Below are 17,134 nucleotides of genomic sequence, written 5' to 3' on the forward strand. Positions count from 1 at the left end.
GCAATTGGGATTAAGTGACTTGCCCAAGGTCACATGGCTAGTAAGTGTTAAGTGTCTAAGGCCAGATTTGAACTCAGATCCTCCTGACTCCAGGGCTGGTGCTCTGTTCACTGTGCTACGTAGCTGCCCCTACAATTAATTTTTAATTGGTCGTACCTCGTTTTTCCACCTTGTATGTCAGTGACCTTTGATATCTTTTCAGTAGAACTTCTCTGGTCATTTTGTGCAGGCTAATAAACAAATTGAAATATTAGGAGCTGTCAAGCATGGAACAAATTTTTGTGCCTACACATAATGAGGTAGTCATAATGAGGTGCGTTTAAGAACTGAAAAATATTTCCCCCATACTGCATGGGGTTAAAGGGGAAAGAAGCATTGTATAATGAAAGAACACTGGGGCAAGGTTCAAATTAATCCAAATTATGCTAGTAACTTTCTGTGTGACCTTAGGCAAATCAATTAATTTCTCTGTTTCCTAGTTTCTCCTGTGTGTATGTATCTGCCTTAACTATTTCATAGACCTATTCGATTGAATTATCTTGAAAACAGATAACAATAAAAATAGCTGACATTTAAATAGTTCTTTCAGGTTTCAGAGTTCATTTGAAATATTTACATGTATTATCTAGTTTGATACAGCCACCAAAAATAGGGTTCTGCTATTAATCCCATTTTAACAGGTGAGGAAACTAAAAAGCTCTGAGGTTAAATGACCTTGCCTAGGTTACACAGCTAGTAATATAAATATATGTTTGTGAATCTCTGAGAAAATTATTAAGTGCTATGCAAATGCAAATCATTATTCTTTGTTGCCTCTCACACTGTGTTTAATAAAGCCATATTTATGAGATGGGAAATATATTTGAAGCTTGAACAGTACAGGATACAGTGCTTCTCTTGACTGGTTATCAAGGAGTTAAGATCTTCCTAGCCTCAGGTGGAAGTTGTTCACCGCCCCCTCCCCCCCCATCAATTTTTGGAAGGAGTAGATAATAGCATATGACCACTTTGCTTTATCAAGTAATTGGAATAATGGACTTCCCAGGGGCATGGTCCTGGCCCTTCACAGTTCTAGCCTACTCTGGGTATAGGATCAACTCCTAGAAGAGGATGTGGATACTTATCCCTTTTTTTTTTTTTTTATTGAGGAGGCCCAACAACTTCTGCTGTAGTTTAACCTTTGAGTTGATAGAGAAGCAAACTTTTAAAGAATAAGAAAGATAAGGAGACCATGAAAAGAGGGATAAAAGAAGTAGAGGAAAAAAGAAAGGAGAAATAAAGAGAGAAGTTAATTCAAGGATGTGTGATTTTGTTATATATCCTAATCATTGCAAATTTCAACCTCACTATATTTTAACAATGGTCACTGAGGGTTGTCATAGATGTATGTATCACCCTGCAATCAGCCTCGTGAAAAGCCTATCTAAATTTAGGTGATCTGGTACTTAAATAACATACCCATAACATATGGGTCTATTGTTGAATCCATACTTGAAGCTTTTCCAACATGAGAAGAATCTGATAGATTTTGCAGCATCATCTTTGATGTGAGGGAAACTCTAATGCTTCTTAGTGGCACCAGAGTTGAACTCCCTTAATCTAATTCTACTAGTTTCTTTCTGACCTGAGAAAACACCTAGAGAGCCTTTTGAAAGTAGCAGTTTTATTTAGCACATATTTTATGTCTGAGACAGCATAGGGAGCCAAAGCTATAAATAGTGCTGCCCTTATGGAGCTACTTATAGTAATCTAAAAACCAGGGACCTGAGCCCTCTATCTTGCTGGAGTGTTATTTTTTGGTAAATAGAATTTATGTTGATAACTTTTAAGTTTTAACATTTTAAGTTTAAACATCAAAGTGAGAAATTTCATGTTTTAAACCTGTAATTTTATTTTTCAGGTATTTGTAGAAATTAGAGTACTTTAGGCTCTGGTATACAGCTTGATTAAGATAGAAAAGAAATGACTATTAACTTTATTTGCTTTGTGAATTTGTAAGATAAGTTTCAGTATAATTGTAAAAAACGAGCATTTATTAAATGCCTACTGTGTAAGGCACTGCTAGGTGTTGGAGACATAAAAATAAAGTAGAAAGTAGTCCCTGCTTTAAAGGTGCTCATATACTATAGTCCTGGGATTCATGAGGTAGCTAGGTGACTCAGTGGATAGAGCTCTAGGGCCAGTCTGGAAGACCCAAATTCAAATCCATCCTCAGACACTTGCTAGCTGTGTAACCCTGGGTAAATCACTCAAGGTCTTTGCCTTAATCTACTGGAGAAGGGAATGGTAAACTACTCTAGTATCTTTGCTAAGAAAACCCCATGAACAGTATTGGTGTGATATGGTCCACAGGGTCATGAAAAGTTGGACACGACTGTCAACAACTGAACAGCAACAAGCAGGATTCATAGACTCATAGGATTTAAAACTGGAAGGGATCTTAGGGATCTTCTAATCCAACCTTTTTGTTTTATAGATAAGAAAGCCTAAGTGAGGCCTAGAGAAATCAAGTGATTTGGTCACACAAGGGAGTGAGTGGCAGAGTCAAGATTCAGACCCAGGTCCTCTAACTCCATATCTTAAATAGTATTTACCCAGATAAGTAAAAACAAGCTAATTGGAAGACAGAGAGAGCAATAACAACTAAAGGGATTAGGAAAGGTTTTCCATGGGATGTAGTGTATTTAAATTGAGCCACAAACGAATGAAGCTAAGTCCTCCAAGAGACAGAGGTGAGGAAGGAGTACATTCCAGACACAAGAGACAAGCAATATAAAGATGTTCTGAAGTCAGGAAGCAACAAAAAAAGCCATTTTGGCTGCAATGTAGTGTCTGAGAGGAAGTAATATGAAATAGGCTGGAACCAGAGTGTAAAGAGCTGTAAGTGCCCCGCTGAGGAATTTGTATTTTATCTTAGAGGCAAAAGGAATCATTGAGAATGTTTAAACAGTGGAGTAACATGGTCAGATCTGTATTTTAGGAAGATTATTTTGAGAGTTTTCTAGAGAATGGAGTAAAGAGGTACAAAGCAGGGCGACCAATAGCCCAGGTGAGAATTGATGAGAGCTTAGAGTAATGAGGGAACTAGGTGGTAGCCACATGAGTAGAAAGAATGGGATGGGTGAAATATGCTGTGGAGTTAGAATTGCTAGGACTGCAATGAATTGGATATGGGGATTAGGAGAGAATGAAGAGTCATTCTAATATTGTAACCCTGATTGAACAGAGAGATGGTTTTCTTCACAATATTTTGGAGCAGCAAGTTTTGGGAGAATTCAGTCAATAGGCATTTATTAAAGGAGCTTCTAGATAGGTAGTTAGGTGACAGTGAATAATGTTGGACTTAGAGTCAGGAAGATCTGAGTCCATATCCTGCCTCATACACTTACTAGATTTGTGGTCCTAAGGAATTCAGGGCCCTTGGCTTTAGTTTTCTCATCTGTTAAATTGGACTAATAATAGTACCTATCTCGCAGTTGTGATTATCAAGTGAACATGTAAAGTATTTTGCCAGCAACCTTAAAGTACTATATAAATGCTAACTATTATTATTGTTATTATTACTTGTCTGTTATGTATTCCAGGCACTGTTGTGCTAGGAGTACAAATGCAAACATAAAATAGTCCCTGCTCTCAAGGAGTTTATGTCTGGAGGAGACAGTATGTCTACATAATAAATACAAGATATATATACATATATATATATATGCCATCTGGAGCAAGGGAAATTAATAACTCAGGAAATCAAGAAGGGCCTCTTGAAGGAGGCACTTGAACTGAGTTTTGAAAGAAGCCACAGGTTCTGAGAGATGGAGGTGAGAAAGGAGAGCATTGAAGGCAATAGGGAAAGATAATGAGTTCTATTTTGATTATGTTGAATTTGAGATAGCTATTATACATCCAGGTGGACATAACTACTTAGCAGTAGAGAATTGAAACTTAATAGAGGTAAGAGGGCTAAATATAGATTTAGGAGTACAAAGAAATGTAGGCTATGGAAATTGAAGTTGATCAGCTATAGGTAACTTAAGGCATTTTGAAGTGACATCAGTTTTTATATTGAGATTCCCAAATACCAAGGCAAGGGTTGGAAATGGGAGAAATATCGTGAACTAAATACCAAACTCCTTATAAAAGGAAGGGAAAAGTGGGGGAAAGGCCACGTAGATGATTGTAACAAGATTAGGTTAGATAATATTGATGGATGGAGTGAACCTCAAAGGAAAAGAGAATAAATAATAATGGCAAAGAAAGGATCTGAAGTGACTTTGATAATTTTAGCTTTACTTATTTGCTTTCATCTTTATTGTGTTCTTATTAAAAAATATTTTCAAGAAAGGTTGTCATCATATCAACTTTTTTTTCCTAATAACATACCAATTTTTAATGGAAAATTTTGTTGGAAACAGCAGCCTTCAAACCTTACATATTAATCATGGTTTTCATATACTTCAAATTTATACTGAATGCTTTTTTCTTCTTGGACATCAGTAAGAACACCTGGATATTCTGGGAGAAGTTTATATTTCTTTAGATCAATTTCTGGAAAAAATGTGTCACTCTCAAATTCTCGCAAAACTCTGGTCACAAACAATAGCTGATGTCCAGGTTTGTTCATTGCTTCCTTATAAACAGAGCTGCCCCCAACTACCCAAATCTTGTCCACCTTGTTTGCTAGTTCTGGAAGTTCAAGAAGGTGTAATGCAGGGCGGCTAGGTGGCGCAGTGAGTAGAGCGTCAGCCCCGGAGTCAGGAGGACCTCAGTTTGGTTCCAGCCTCAGACACAACACCCACACAAAAGAACTAGTCGTGTAACCTTGGGCAAGTTACTTAACCCCAATTGCCCTCCAAAAAGCAAAAAAAAAAAAAAAAAGGTTTAATGCATCATCCAGACTTTTGGCAAGATAATGAGCTCCAGGAGGAGGTTCCTTCAGTTCTCTGCTAAGAACTAAATTAATTCTGTCTTTTAAAGGTCAACTCTTCTCAGGAGGGGAGAACCAGGTTTTCTTCCCCATTATTAAGAGATTCTGTTTACCTTCCACTGAAGGAGTTGTAGTCATTTTCTGGAAGTACTTGAATTCATTCCTGAGCAGGGGCCAGGGCAGGTCCCTATTATTCCCTATGCCCATGTTCTGGGACCCAGGGACAATGCAGTTTATTGTGGGGGCCATGTCTGCAATCCATCATATCAACTCTTTACAAGCAAGGTAGTGCAACAGGCATCTTGAAGCATGGCTAACTTGGATCTGGGTCCATCCCCAAAATGGTGGCTCAAGAAGGAACTCACTAATGGGAGAAAGGGCCTGATGTAACAGAGAGAAGTTCTGGCATGAGAAAGCCAAACATGTTGAGGGAAGTTTTGGAGTGAGAAGGTATCAGAGACATGGCAATGAAGTCTAGAGCAGCTGAAAGGAGAATGATAGAAGGAATTACCCATTGCCTTACAGTTGCACAATGGAGGCATATATTATCAGATACTTTTTGAACATTGTTGAAAGTCTATACTTTGTATTGGTATCATAATAATAGTGTAATACTAATGGCATTAAAAACACAGTGTTACATTTAAGTTTGAAGAATCAGCTCCGTATATACAAGATAGAGTTTGACTAGACAACATTTTGTCTGAAAAAGGTCTCTAAGGACTTTAATGTACCATCAGCTGAATGAATGAACAGTGCAATGTGGTCAGCCAATAATTAAGTCAATCTTGGGCTGCATTAAGAGCTTAGTGTGCAGGATTAATTTGGCAATAGGTCTATTTTTTTTTATTTAAAAAATTTTTTTAATTATTTTTTTTATGAGCAATCAGGGTTAAGTAACTTGCTCAAGGTTACACAGCCAGTTATTTCTGGGTGTGGTGCTAAGTGTCGGAGCCTGGATTTGATCCACAGGTCATCCTGACACTGGAGCCAGTGCTCGCTGAGCCACCTGGCTGCCCCTATGGCAGTAGGTCTATTGTAATTAGTCCTGGCCTCTCCATAATTCAACTCTGGGTAAAATTAAGGAAAGACATTGATAAGCTAAAGAAAAATCAGAGAAGGGCAACCAGAATAGTGAAGTGACTTGAGTTTATATCCTAGGAAGATTAGTTGAATGAATTTGATGAATAGCATGGAGAAGACTTAGACAGGGGGCTTGGGAGGGGAGACATATTTGTTGTATTTGAAGGATTGTTATGTGGAAGAGGAATTAGATTTGTTGTATTTGGCCTGAGAAGGCAGAAAAAGTAGCAATGGATAGAAGTTACAAAGAGGCAAATTTAGACTTGAGGTAAGGAAAAACTTCCTTATAATCAGAGCTATCCAAAAGTAGAATGAACTACCTCAGGAATTAGCAGTTTCCATTTTACTTGAATGAAAGCTAGATGACTACATGTCCCATATGTTATAGAGTTAAATCTTGTTCAAGCATGAATTAGGCCAGATGGCCTCTATAGTCCAACTCTGTCATTCTGTGATTTTTAGCAATTCCTGGAGGGATTGAAGAATCAATTCAAAATAATCTACAAAAAAGATATTCTAAAATAACTGACAATCCAGAATAAAATGATTTATACAAATGTACAGATTTGCATAGATTTGAACAGATTTCTTTTTATTATTTTATGTTTTTAGGATAATAATAAGTTTATTTGTCGAAATATTGTGAGACAGAGGAGTAAAGTGGCTCCAGAACCATTCAAGAGGAAGCCAGCCAGAGATTTGGAAATTCCCAAAGTGAAAAATCTTAGTTCTTAGAAATTTACTACATTTATTTCTGACTTCCAAACAAAATAATCTATTTAAAATGTATTGCTGTTTCCCTTGAAAAATTACATATTACTTAACAAGAGTGTCTTTTGAAAAACTTGTAAAATGGATATAAAACATTTAATCTCCTCAAATATTTTAAAATTTTATTGTCATTACAAGAAATACATTTAAATCTGATACCAGTGAGCCAAACAATGTGTATTTCCAATCAAAACACTGAAATTTGAACCATTTACCTCTTGATTGTAAATGACAAGTTACTACATTTGCTTTGTTCTGTGTTACTGTCCAAATCTGTATACTTGTAAAGCTGCTTCCTTTTGGTTTGTTTTTTAAAAAAATAGTAATGAATATATATATATATATATATATATATATATATATATATATAATTATTGTTTTGCTGAGCTAGCTTAGCACTATTTTCATTAATTCATCATAATAATCATTTACATTTGCATAGTACTTTGAGGTTTGCGAAGTGCTTTACACATATAATTTGTATTTTTCACATTTATCTTTTTTCATCTAATTTTAAAGTCTTTTTAAAACTGGATAATTTTTTCAAGTATTTTTTAACAGTTTGCATGGATTTTATCTTCTAAGATATTTGTAATTCAGAAGTAGTTCATGTGATCAGCGTCTTGGAAAGGCTTCCTAAAGAAGAATCAAATGTATAAACAATTAAAGGAAGAGTTCCTTCTTCTAAATTTCAGAAAAAGACATTATAACTACCAGTAAGTTGATCATTATGATAACTGAGCATTTCATAAGCTGGAAATTTTTTTTAAATTGACAAGACAAAGAAGAAAAGGAAGTTTCAGGGGTTATATTTGTTAGGCAGACTAGAAATTGTTCAATGAAAGGATAAGTAAAGTTGGGAACCTTAAAGTTAGGTCCTTCTTTTCACTAAAAGATATAAATGAAAGAGATGTTTTTAAAAATAATTTTAATTAACTATGACTTATCTTAACTAGATCCTCAGGGAAAACGGTTAGTGTTTGTATATTTTTAAGCACATTTCACGTTTGATTTCACATTTTGTGGATGTAGAGATGATATTTCAAACCCTTTCAGTCTTGTACAGCCTATAGTTTCTATGGTTACCAGGCCCTTTGTGGAGGGACAAAGGTTGGCATTCTGCTTCTCTTGAGTCAGATTCTGGCCTTTGACTCCTTCCCCTTTTCACACCCCTAGCTAAGCTTGGCCTGTTGCTAAGCTTGAAGAGCTGTCAGCAAGGGGGTTCCTATGACAACAGGAATGAAAATTTGAAAGGAGAAGGAGCACAAAAGCTTGCTTGATTTGAATTTAAACAAAGAATGGGAGGTTGCTTGCCCTACCTTCTAGCTGATTACAAAAAAACAAAAATTTAGTTTTAGCAAGTTAATTTTCATTTTGTAAACCTGTTTTATTCTTATTAATTTATTTAAGCAGAAGTCAGCATTTTTTTCAGAGAGATGTTCAACATGAAACTTTCATAATCAAAATGTACAACCTAAGTTGCATATACTTAACAGAGGTAAAACAAAGGTTTCAAAAATCTTTAATATAACTTTTGTATTGAAACTATCCAGTCTTATTTTTATATTACTGTAGTTTTAAAAGGCTTAAGTGATTTAGGTGATCATTCGTTCATGAATTTTAGAGCTAAAAGGGACTTTAGAGATATCCTGTACCAACCTCCTTATTTTATGGATAAAGAAAACTAAGGTGGAAAAAAATGAAGCGACTTGCCCAATGTCACTAATATCTCCTAACCTCCCCTCCTGTGGAGTTTTTCCCCTCATTGTATTTAAATGATTGTTTAGTTATGGAAATACTGACATTATTTAGATTTTTTTTAGTTGTCTTTTCAGTTAAAAAATCAAGTTAGTTATTTAAGGCATAGAGACCATAGAAAAATACTACGTTCTGAGCAAGATTCACTCGTGCTTTTATAAACCAACTGTGCCCCACTAGACAGAAGGCTCCTTACACCGCTAAAAAAGCCCCTGCTTGAAGACAATATTTCATAACTATTAGGTAATTTTTCCACATATGTAATGTATTCCCCAAAAGTTGTGTCACTTTAAAGAAGTTTCTTTTCCTTCCCTATTCAAAATCTCAGAATTTTTTCTTTATTTTATTACCTTCCACTATTACTCTAATATAGGAAAACAGGTTAGTTCTTCTCCTTATTAAGATTAATCTTCTGCTTATACCCTTGATCCATAGTCTCCCATCTTTTTCCAAAATTTGCCTCATGAAATTTCCCCCCTCTTAACATTTTTCTTAGTCTATTTACTCTTTTCTTAACCCTGCTAAAACATATCCAGGTCTTTTTAAAAATTAGATTTTCATTGGTATTCTTTTATTTTTAGATTGCCTAGATTTTCTCTTATATCTCTCCCCTTCCCCATCTGAGAGATCCATAGCTTATAATGAAGAATATTTTTAAAAGAAGGAAGAAATTAAGAAAATTAAAACTGATTAATATATCCCAAAACTTGACATCTTGTGCAGCATTATACACCCACCCCTACCAAGGAGTAGGAAGACATGTGTCTTTTCAAATCTCTTCCCTGGGATAAAGCTTTTACTCTATAATTTTGCAATTCGTTTTGTATTGTTTTGTGTTTCTTGTTCTTTCCTGTTTAAGTTGTCATAATCCTTGCATATATCTTTCTCTCTCGTGTTCATAATTTCTTACACTGGCTATTTCCAACTTTTGTCATCTTTGCTAATTTAATGGATGTGAGATGAAACCTCACAGTTGTTTTGATTTACATTTTTCTTATTAGTGACTTGAACATTATTTCATATGGTTGTTAATAATTTGTAATTATTTTATTTTATTGCTTTTTGGAGGGCAAGTGGGGTTGAATAACTTGCCCAAGGTCACACAGCTATTTTTTGTGTTGTGTCTGAGATCAGATTTGAACTCAGGTCCTCCTGACTCCAGGGACAGTGCTCTATTCACAGTGCTACCTAGCTGCCCCAATACTTTGTAATTCTTTAGAAAATGTATATGTTTCTATGACTTATCTGGTGGAGAGTGGCCTTTGGCCTTATCATTTATATAAGTTTTAAGGTTTGCAAAAAGCATTACATATTCTCTGATTTAATCCTCATCACAACCCTGTAAAGTAGAACCTTTTTATTATCATCGTTTTACAGATAAGGAAACTAGCTGAGAGAGGAATTGTGACTTGCCCAGGGTCACACAATTAAATGTCTGAGGCAAAATTCGAACTTTGCTCTTACCTGATTCGAAGTCTAGTACCCTATACTACTCCAGATATCTCTTAGGTGTCTCATGGGTGTTTGTTTGTACACATATGTGTATATATGCTATGTATGTGTATATGTGTAAGATATATGTGTATGTTATATATGTATATGTGCATATATACAAGGTGTGTATATGTATGCATATAATATATAAATATATGTGTATGTATGTATATCTTGAATACCAAGCCCTTATCAGAGAAGTTTTAGCAAAGTTTTTGACTACATTCCTTCTCATTCTAGATACATTAATTTTGTTTGCACAAAAACTTTTCAGTTGATTAGAATAAAAATTATTTATTTTATCTTTTTAATTGTTTTTATCCTTCATTTTGTTAGGACTTCCATCTCCCCATAACTGTGAAAATTATGTGATCTGTTTCTCCTAATTTTCTTGTGGTATAATCTTTAATAGTCATGTCACATATGTGAGTTGAAAAGTATATGATCCATTTCCCTTGTAATTTTTGTATACTAACGATCTTGAGTATTCAGGTCACCCACTTTGAAATTATTATGGAATATGGTATAAGATGTTGGTCTAAACCTAATTTCTGTCAGAATGCTTCCAGTTTTCCCAGAAGTTTTTATAAGATAGGAAGTTTGGGGGATTATTAAACACTAGTGGTTATTGAGTTCTCATTATGTTTGGTCTGTTCTGATAGAATGTTCTATTTTTGACCACCAGCAAATGCTTTTAATGATTGACTATTTTATGATATAGTTTGAGGTCTGAAAGTACTATTCCTCTATTCCTACCATTTTCATGTTTACCTTTGTATATTCTGTATCTTTGATTTCTCCAAATTATTTTGATAATTATTTTATCTAGCTCTGTAAAGAATACCTTTGGTAGTTTGATATAGCATAAATCTATAAGTTGACTTTTGTAAAATTGTCATCTTTATTATATTGTTATAACCCAACCCTGGAAAATATTCTTCCAGTTATTTAAGGGTTTTTTTGGGGGAAAAAGGAGTATTTTACAGTTGAATCTATATAATTTTTTTGTGCTTTGTTAAATCAACTCCAAATATTTTATGCGTTTTGTGATTATTTTGAATGAGAATTTAACTTTCTGTTAATCTCTTGGATTTTGCTATCATTATATAAAAATATTATTGCTTTTTGTGGGCTTATTATATAGCCTGCAACTTTTTTGAAAGTATTATTTCAATTAATTTCTTTTATCATTCCCTAGGATTTTGTAAGTAAGCCACTAAGTCATTAGCAAATAGGGAAAGTTTTGTCTTCTATTTGCCTATATTTATATATTTAATTCATCTATCATCTTATTACTATTCCTCACATTTCTAGGACTTTGCAGCATTTTACTTTTACTCCTATATTTATTGGGAAATTCTAGTGTCTCTTTATTGCATGTGGAGTTTACTTTTGGTTTTAGATACCTTTTATGGTATTTTAAAAGTTCCCTCTGTGGTTATACTTTGTAGAATTTTTAGCATAAATGAATGTTGTACTTTGTCAGAGGATTTTTTTGCATTTGTCGAGATAATCATATGGTTTATTTTTGTTTTTAATATAATTATGTCTGTTGTTTTCCTAATGGAAAACTAGCCTTTCATCCCTTGTATAAATCCATTTTAGTTGTAACGAATGATTCTTAAATGGATTGCCATAGTTGTTTGGAAGAATTTTATTTAAAATTTTTAATCAATATTCATTAATGTTAATGATTTGTAGTTCTTCTTCTTTGTATTACCATTTCTCTGAATCCTAAAAGCAGTTTAGTAGAGTACTTTCTCAGTTTTTAAGAATAATTTGTGTCCTCCTCGGCAGATCCTTTGCAACTGTGGGGTTCCCTAAGCTAAGGGTTAACTAGGTTAACCGGAAACCCAATTACCACCTCCCCTGACTGGGAAAAATTGATGTCTGAGGCTTATTGCAACAGGACAGTGGAGAATGGGCAAGAGTATGGTACACCAAGAAAGCTGGCAGGAGGCAGGAAATACTTTTTCTTTAACTTTAGTCCCATACCTCCAGCAATCTGGCAATCTGCTAGATAGCTCCATTTGCATTTCCTGCTTTTGCTTCAAATTCATTATGTTCCAAACTGAACTAATTTTCTTCCTTCACCCTTTAATAAACCCCTCTTCTAAACTTTCCCATTTCTGTTGAAGTCACCATCATACTTCCATTCGACCAGACTTAAACTTTAAGATCATGCTAAATTTACTTTCTCCCTCAATCTCTATCCCCTCCCCCATTCAATCATTTAAAAAATTTTTTTTATTTTATCTCTGCATCTCTCTAATTGGTCTTCTCTATTGTCATATGAGCCAGTTTAGACCCACATTACTTCTTGTTTGGACTATTGTAATAGCCTCTGTGGTTGCATTCTTACCCTTTATCTATTCATCCTTCACATAGCTACCAGAATAATATTTTAATGTATTTCTCCCTGCCTTATTCAGAAGCCTTTCATGACTCCCTGTTAATTCTAGGATAAAATAAAAATTTCTTAAGCTAGCACTTCATTCTGTTTCAAACTTGCCTTTCTAATTACTCCATTTCATATATTCTATGTTTCAACCAAACAGAACTAATCAGTGTTTCCCAGATTTGACATGCCATCTCTTTTTATGCAATCACTCAGTCATTCTTAGACATCTTGCAGTCTTTTCTGCTTTTCTATGAAGTCTCGATTCAGGTTCCATGGCCTCCACAAAGCCCCAGCTTAATAATAATAATAATAGCTAACATTTATATAAAATCACTTTAAGATTTAGAAAACATTTTTACACATATTGACTCATTTGGTATTCACAACAACCCCATGAGATAGATGAAGTTACTATTATTATCCCTATTTCATAGATGTCAGTTAACTTATCTAGGGATACTTACCTGTAAATATCTGAGGCAGGATTCAAATTTAGGTATTCCTAATTTTTAGTACTTTACTGTGTCAATCTTCATCTGATATTTTATCCCTCTTCACTTATTCTTAAAACTTTATGAACTTTACTCCTAGAATTCTTTTCCTCCTTTACTTATTATCATTTATTATACTTAGCACATGCATATTTTATTCCAGAGTAGAATGTAACCATCTCGAGGGCAATGACTCTTTGACATTCTCTTTATTCTAGGACCTAGCTTGGTATCTTGATTACAATATAGGCATTTAATAAATATTTATTGAATTTTAGTCATCAGTCAGCCAGTATTTATTAAGTTCCTCCGCTATGCTAGGCATCATGCTAGGGAAGACAAAGAATGGCCAAAAAGAAAAGAAAAAACAACCTCTTCTCTCAAGGAATTCATAGGAGACAACATCTGCCCCAAAGCACTTCTCCCTTCACTAGAAGGCTTTCATTTCCTACTACATGTGTTCCCTGAGGGTAAGTTGCTAAAGGCCTATGGAAGGACTTCCATCTTTATCATCTGAAGGCAATTTCAACCTCCTCCTGCTAACCTGATGTCCCAATTGAGATGTGGAAAACCACTAATGCAAATAGGAATAACCTTCCCTTTCACCTCAGGCCTTCCATCTCTTGCTGTGACTATCCCTTGATGGAAAAGGAAGAAGAAAGTCAGTGAGGAGTGGGACTTCAATTTGCTGTGCAGATTCAACTTTTATCTCCTTATCTGCTATTTCCTGTCTATCTCTAGCTTTCAGAGGGAAGAGGAATAGTGAAATGAGGCTGACCATCTGACCATTCATTGTGCCTTCCATCTCATGTTGTACTTGTCTTCAGTCTGATCTCCAATCACTTTTTTTTCATTTTTCAAATGCTTTATTAACTTCTGATTTACATCATTCATTTCCACCAGATTTTGAGTTACAAATTTTCTCCCCATTTTTCCCTTACCCACCATCCCAAAATAGCAGTCCCACAGGATATCCCCTCCTCCAATCTGCTCTCTTCCATATTTTCTCCCATACCGCCTTAGACTTTTCCAGTAGGGCATGGTGGATTAAACATTTGATTTTAAAACTGAATCCCAGATTCACTCCCTTCCTCCATTGTCACCCACCCTTACTGGGAAGATAAGCAGTTCAATATAGGTTGTACATGTGTGGCTAATGCAAAACAATAACATAGTAGATATATTGTAAAAGACATAGAAAAGATATATTGTAAAAGACATAGTAGATATATTGTAAAAGATATATTTCCCTCCCTCCTATCCCACCTCCCACTTATTCTATCTCTACTTTGATCACGTCCCTTTTCAAAAGTGGGTGCTTCCAACTTCTCTCCCCTCCAGCCTGCCTTCCCTCTCATCCCCTTCACCCCTACTCTCCTGTAGGGTGAGATACCCTGTTTCGTGTGTATTTCATTCCCTCCCCACGCCAAATTCAATGGGAATAAGGTTGACCCATTCCCTTTTGCCTTCCTATTCTTCTGCTCCATTGTAACCATTTTACCTTGCCTCTTCTATGTGAGATAGTTTACACCATTCTGTCTTTCCCCATCTCCTCTCATTATATTCCTCTCTCACCTCTTAATTTCACCTTTTAAGTGTCATCCCTTCCTCTTAAATTGGTCCTGTGCCCTCTATCTATGTATATCTGTAAACATATATACACACATTCACATATGTATTCATATGCCCATATACCCTCATATTTAGACATATATATATATATTTCTATTCCCTTCAACTATTTTCATACTGAGAAAAGTTTCATCAGTTACAATTTTTGTTTTTCCATGTAGGAATGTTAATAGTTCAATTTTGATAAGTTACTTGTGATTTCTTTTCCCTGTTTACATTCTCATGCTTCTTTTGCTTCTTATATCTGAATGTGAAATTTTCTATGCAACTATGTTTTTTTCATCAAGAATGCTTGAAAGTCCTCTATTCCACTGAATGACCATATTTTCCCCTGAAACATGATACTCAGTTTTGCTGGGTAGGTGATTCTTGGTTTTAATCCCAGCTCTTTTGACCTCTGGAATATCATATTCCAAGCCCTTCAATCCCTCAGTGTAGAAGCTGCCAGATCCTGGGTTATCCTGTTTGTGTTTCCACAATATTCAAATTGTTTCTTCCTGGCTGCTTGTAATATTCTCTCTTTAATCTGGGAATTCTGGAACCTGGCTATAATATTCCTAGGAGTTTTCTTTTTGGGATCTTTTTCAGGAGGTGATTGGCAGATTCTTTCAACCTCTATTTTGCTCTCTGGTTCTAAAACATCAGGGCAGTTTTCTTTGAGAACTTCCTGGAGGATGATTTCTAGGTTCTTACTTTGGTCATGGCTTTCAGGTAGTCCAATAATTTTTAAATTATCTCTCCTGGATCTATTTTCCAGGTCAGTGGTTTTTCCCATGAGATATTTCACATTGCCTTCTATTCTTTCATTTGTTTGGATCTGTTTAACAGCATCTTGATTTCTCATAAAGTCATTAGCTTCTATTTGCTCCAATCTAATTCTGAAGCAATGCTTCTCCTCATTGAGCTTTTGAGATTCTTTTTTCATCTGGCAAATTCAACTTTTTAAGGCATTCTTCTCCTCATTGCCTTTTTGAGCCTCTTTTGCCATTTGAGTTAGTCTCTTTTTTAAGGTAGTATTTTCCTCAGTCACGCTGTTGACTCTCATTTCATAATTTTCTTGCATTGTTCTCATTTCTGTTCCCAATTTTTTCTCCATTTCTCTTATCTGCTTCTTAAGGTCTTCTGTGGCCTATAACCAGCTCATATTTTCCTTAGAAGCTTTTGGTGCAGGAGTTCTGACTTAACTGTCTTCCTCCTATTCCATGCTTTGCTCCTTTTTGTCCCCAAAATAGGAGTCTAATATTGGAATCTTTTGTCTGCTTTGTTTCCTTTGCCTGGTCATGTCACCCCTCAGTCACTTGACCCCTGGGCTTTTTGCCACAGTAGGACTCTGCCACCAGACAGGGGAGCTTTCATCCCAAATGCTGGGGTTTTCTTTGCTGCCAGAGGTATTAGATGGGTGCCCTCTCTTAGGCCTCTACACACTCTGGCAAGCTGGACACACACCCCAGGACCTCCACCCTAGACTGCAATCCAGATCCAAGCAGGTTAAAGCAAGAGCAATTACCTCTCAGACTGGTCGCTTTGTCCCCCTACACTCTGCAGGCCAGGAGCTGAACCTGCCACGTGGCACTGGCTGGCTGTGCTGGCCTCTCAGCGGTTTCTTGCCCCGGGGGCAAAAGCCGATGTACTGGGTCTCAAAGTCCACACTGCACTGACCTCTCACTTTGTCCTTCGCATCTGTGTGTTGATAATTCTGGAAACGGCCACAGCTGCTGCTGATTTGGGGTCCCTCCAGCCGGGGGCTGGTCAGGCCTGCCCTGGGGCTAAAGCCTTTGGCTCACGGAGGGCCTGGGCTGAGCTCCCAGAGTGCTGCACTGGCTGATTCCTGCCTGTCCTCAGCAGGAGGTTAGCTTCTCTGTGTCATTTTGTGGATTCTGCAGCTCCAAAGTTTGTTCAGAGTCCCCTTTTTACATTGATTGGGGAAGGTGGAAGCCGGAGCTGCTTGGAGGTCATGCTTCTACTCCACCATCTTGCTCTCCAACCACTTTTAGGAAAAGGAGTGACTCCTTCCACTCAGAATGATGAACATTCTCATACCTGGTCAGACCCTACACATCCCAGGATTCTGAATCATTATAGGTAATCATCCAAACCCACTTCCCCATCCCGCACCACCCTGACCTCCCACTCCCCTCCACTGTGCCCTCCAGAATGCCTGTTCCATAGGCAAAAAAATTTTCTTTAATTTAAACCTTTTCCTTTACCATTCCTTCTAACTTCTAGCTCTCTGAAATCTTCCTCTCCCTCTCCCTAAACTTATGACACGGCTTCTGTGGCTACCCTTTCTAGTACTGGCTGCAGCTTCTTTCATTCCTTACAGCTCATCAATTGAGCTGGGGGAGTTGAAATACTCTTTGCTTCCCATTGCTACTTCTAGGTTCTCCTCCTACCTCCATCACTCAGTAACATCTCCTCCTTTGAGGTTCATGCAATTTATATCAACCATCCAATCAAAATACTGGTAGTTGTTGTTGACAGGCTTCCAGCTTACTCCTCTTTCTTCCTCAGTGATTGGCTCACAATTTTTATTTTCTCTCCATCTCCCACTCTCATACTTTAATATAACTGGAGACTTTAACA

General features: G+C 36.2%; 1 protein-coding gene and 1 pseudogene across 1 annotated transcript in view; one reads left to right on the forward strand and one right to left on the reverse strand.

Annotated features, from left to right (window-relative positions):
• FZD3 (frizzled class receptor 3) overlaps positions 1 to 17,134 on the forward strand; it is an 84,793-nt gene that overhangs the window by 40,154 nt on the left and 27,505 nt on the right. The gene's annotated exons all lie outside the window — the stretch shown is intronic.
• LOC138151811 (dihydrofolate reductase-like) lies at positions 4,362 to 5,170 on the reverse strand (annotated as a pseudogene).

Source organism: Petaurus breviceps, unplaced genomic scaffold, assembly GCF_028583685.1.
Source record: "Petaurus breviceps papuanus isolate PSGF00001 unplaced genomic scaffold, PetGlider_PUasm1.0 90919, whole genome shotgun sequence".
NCBI classification, from domain to species: Eukaryota; Metazoa; Chordata; class Mammalia; order Diprotodontia; family Petauridae; genus Petaurus; species Petaurus breviceps.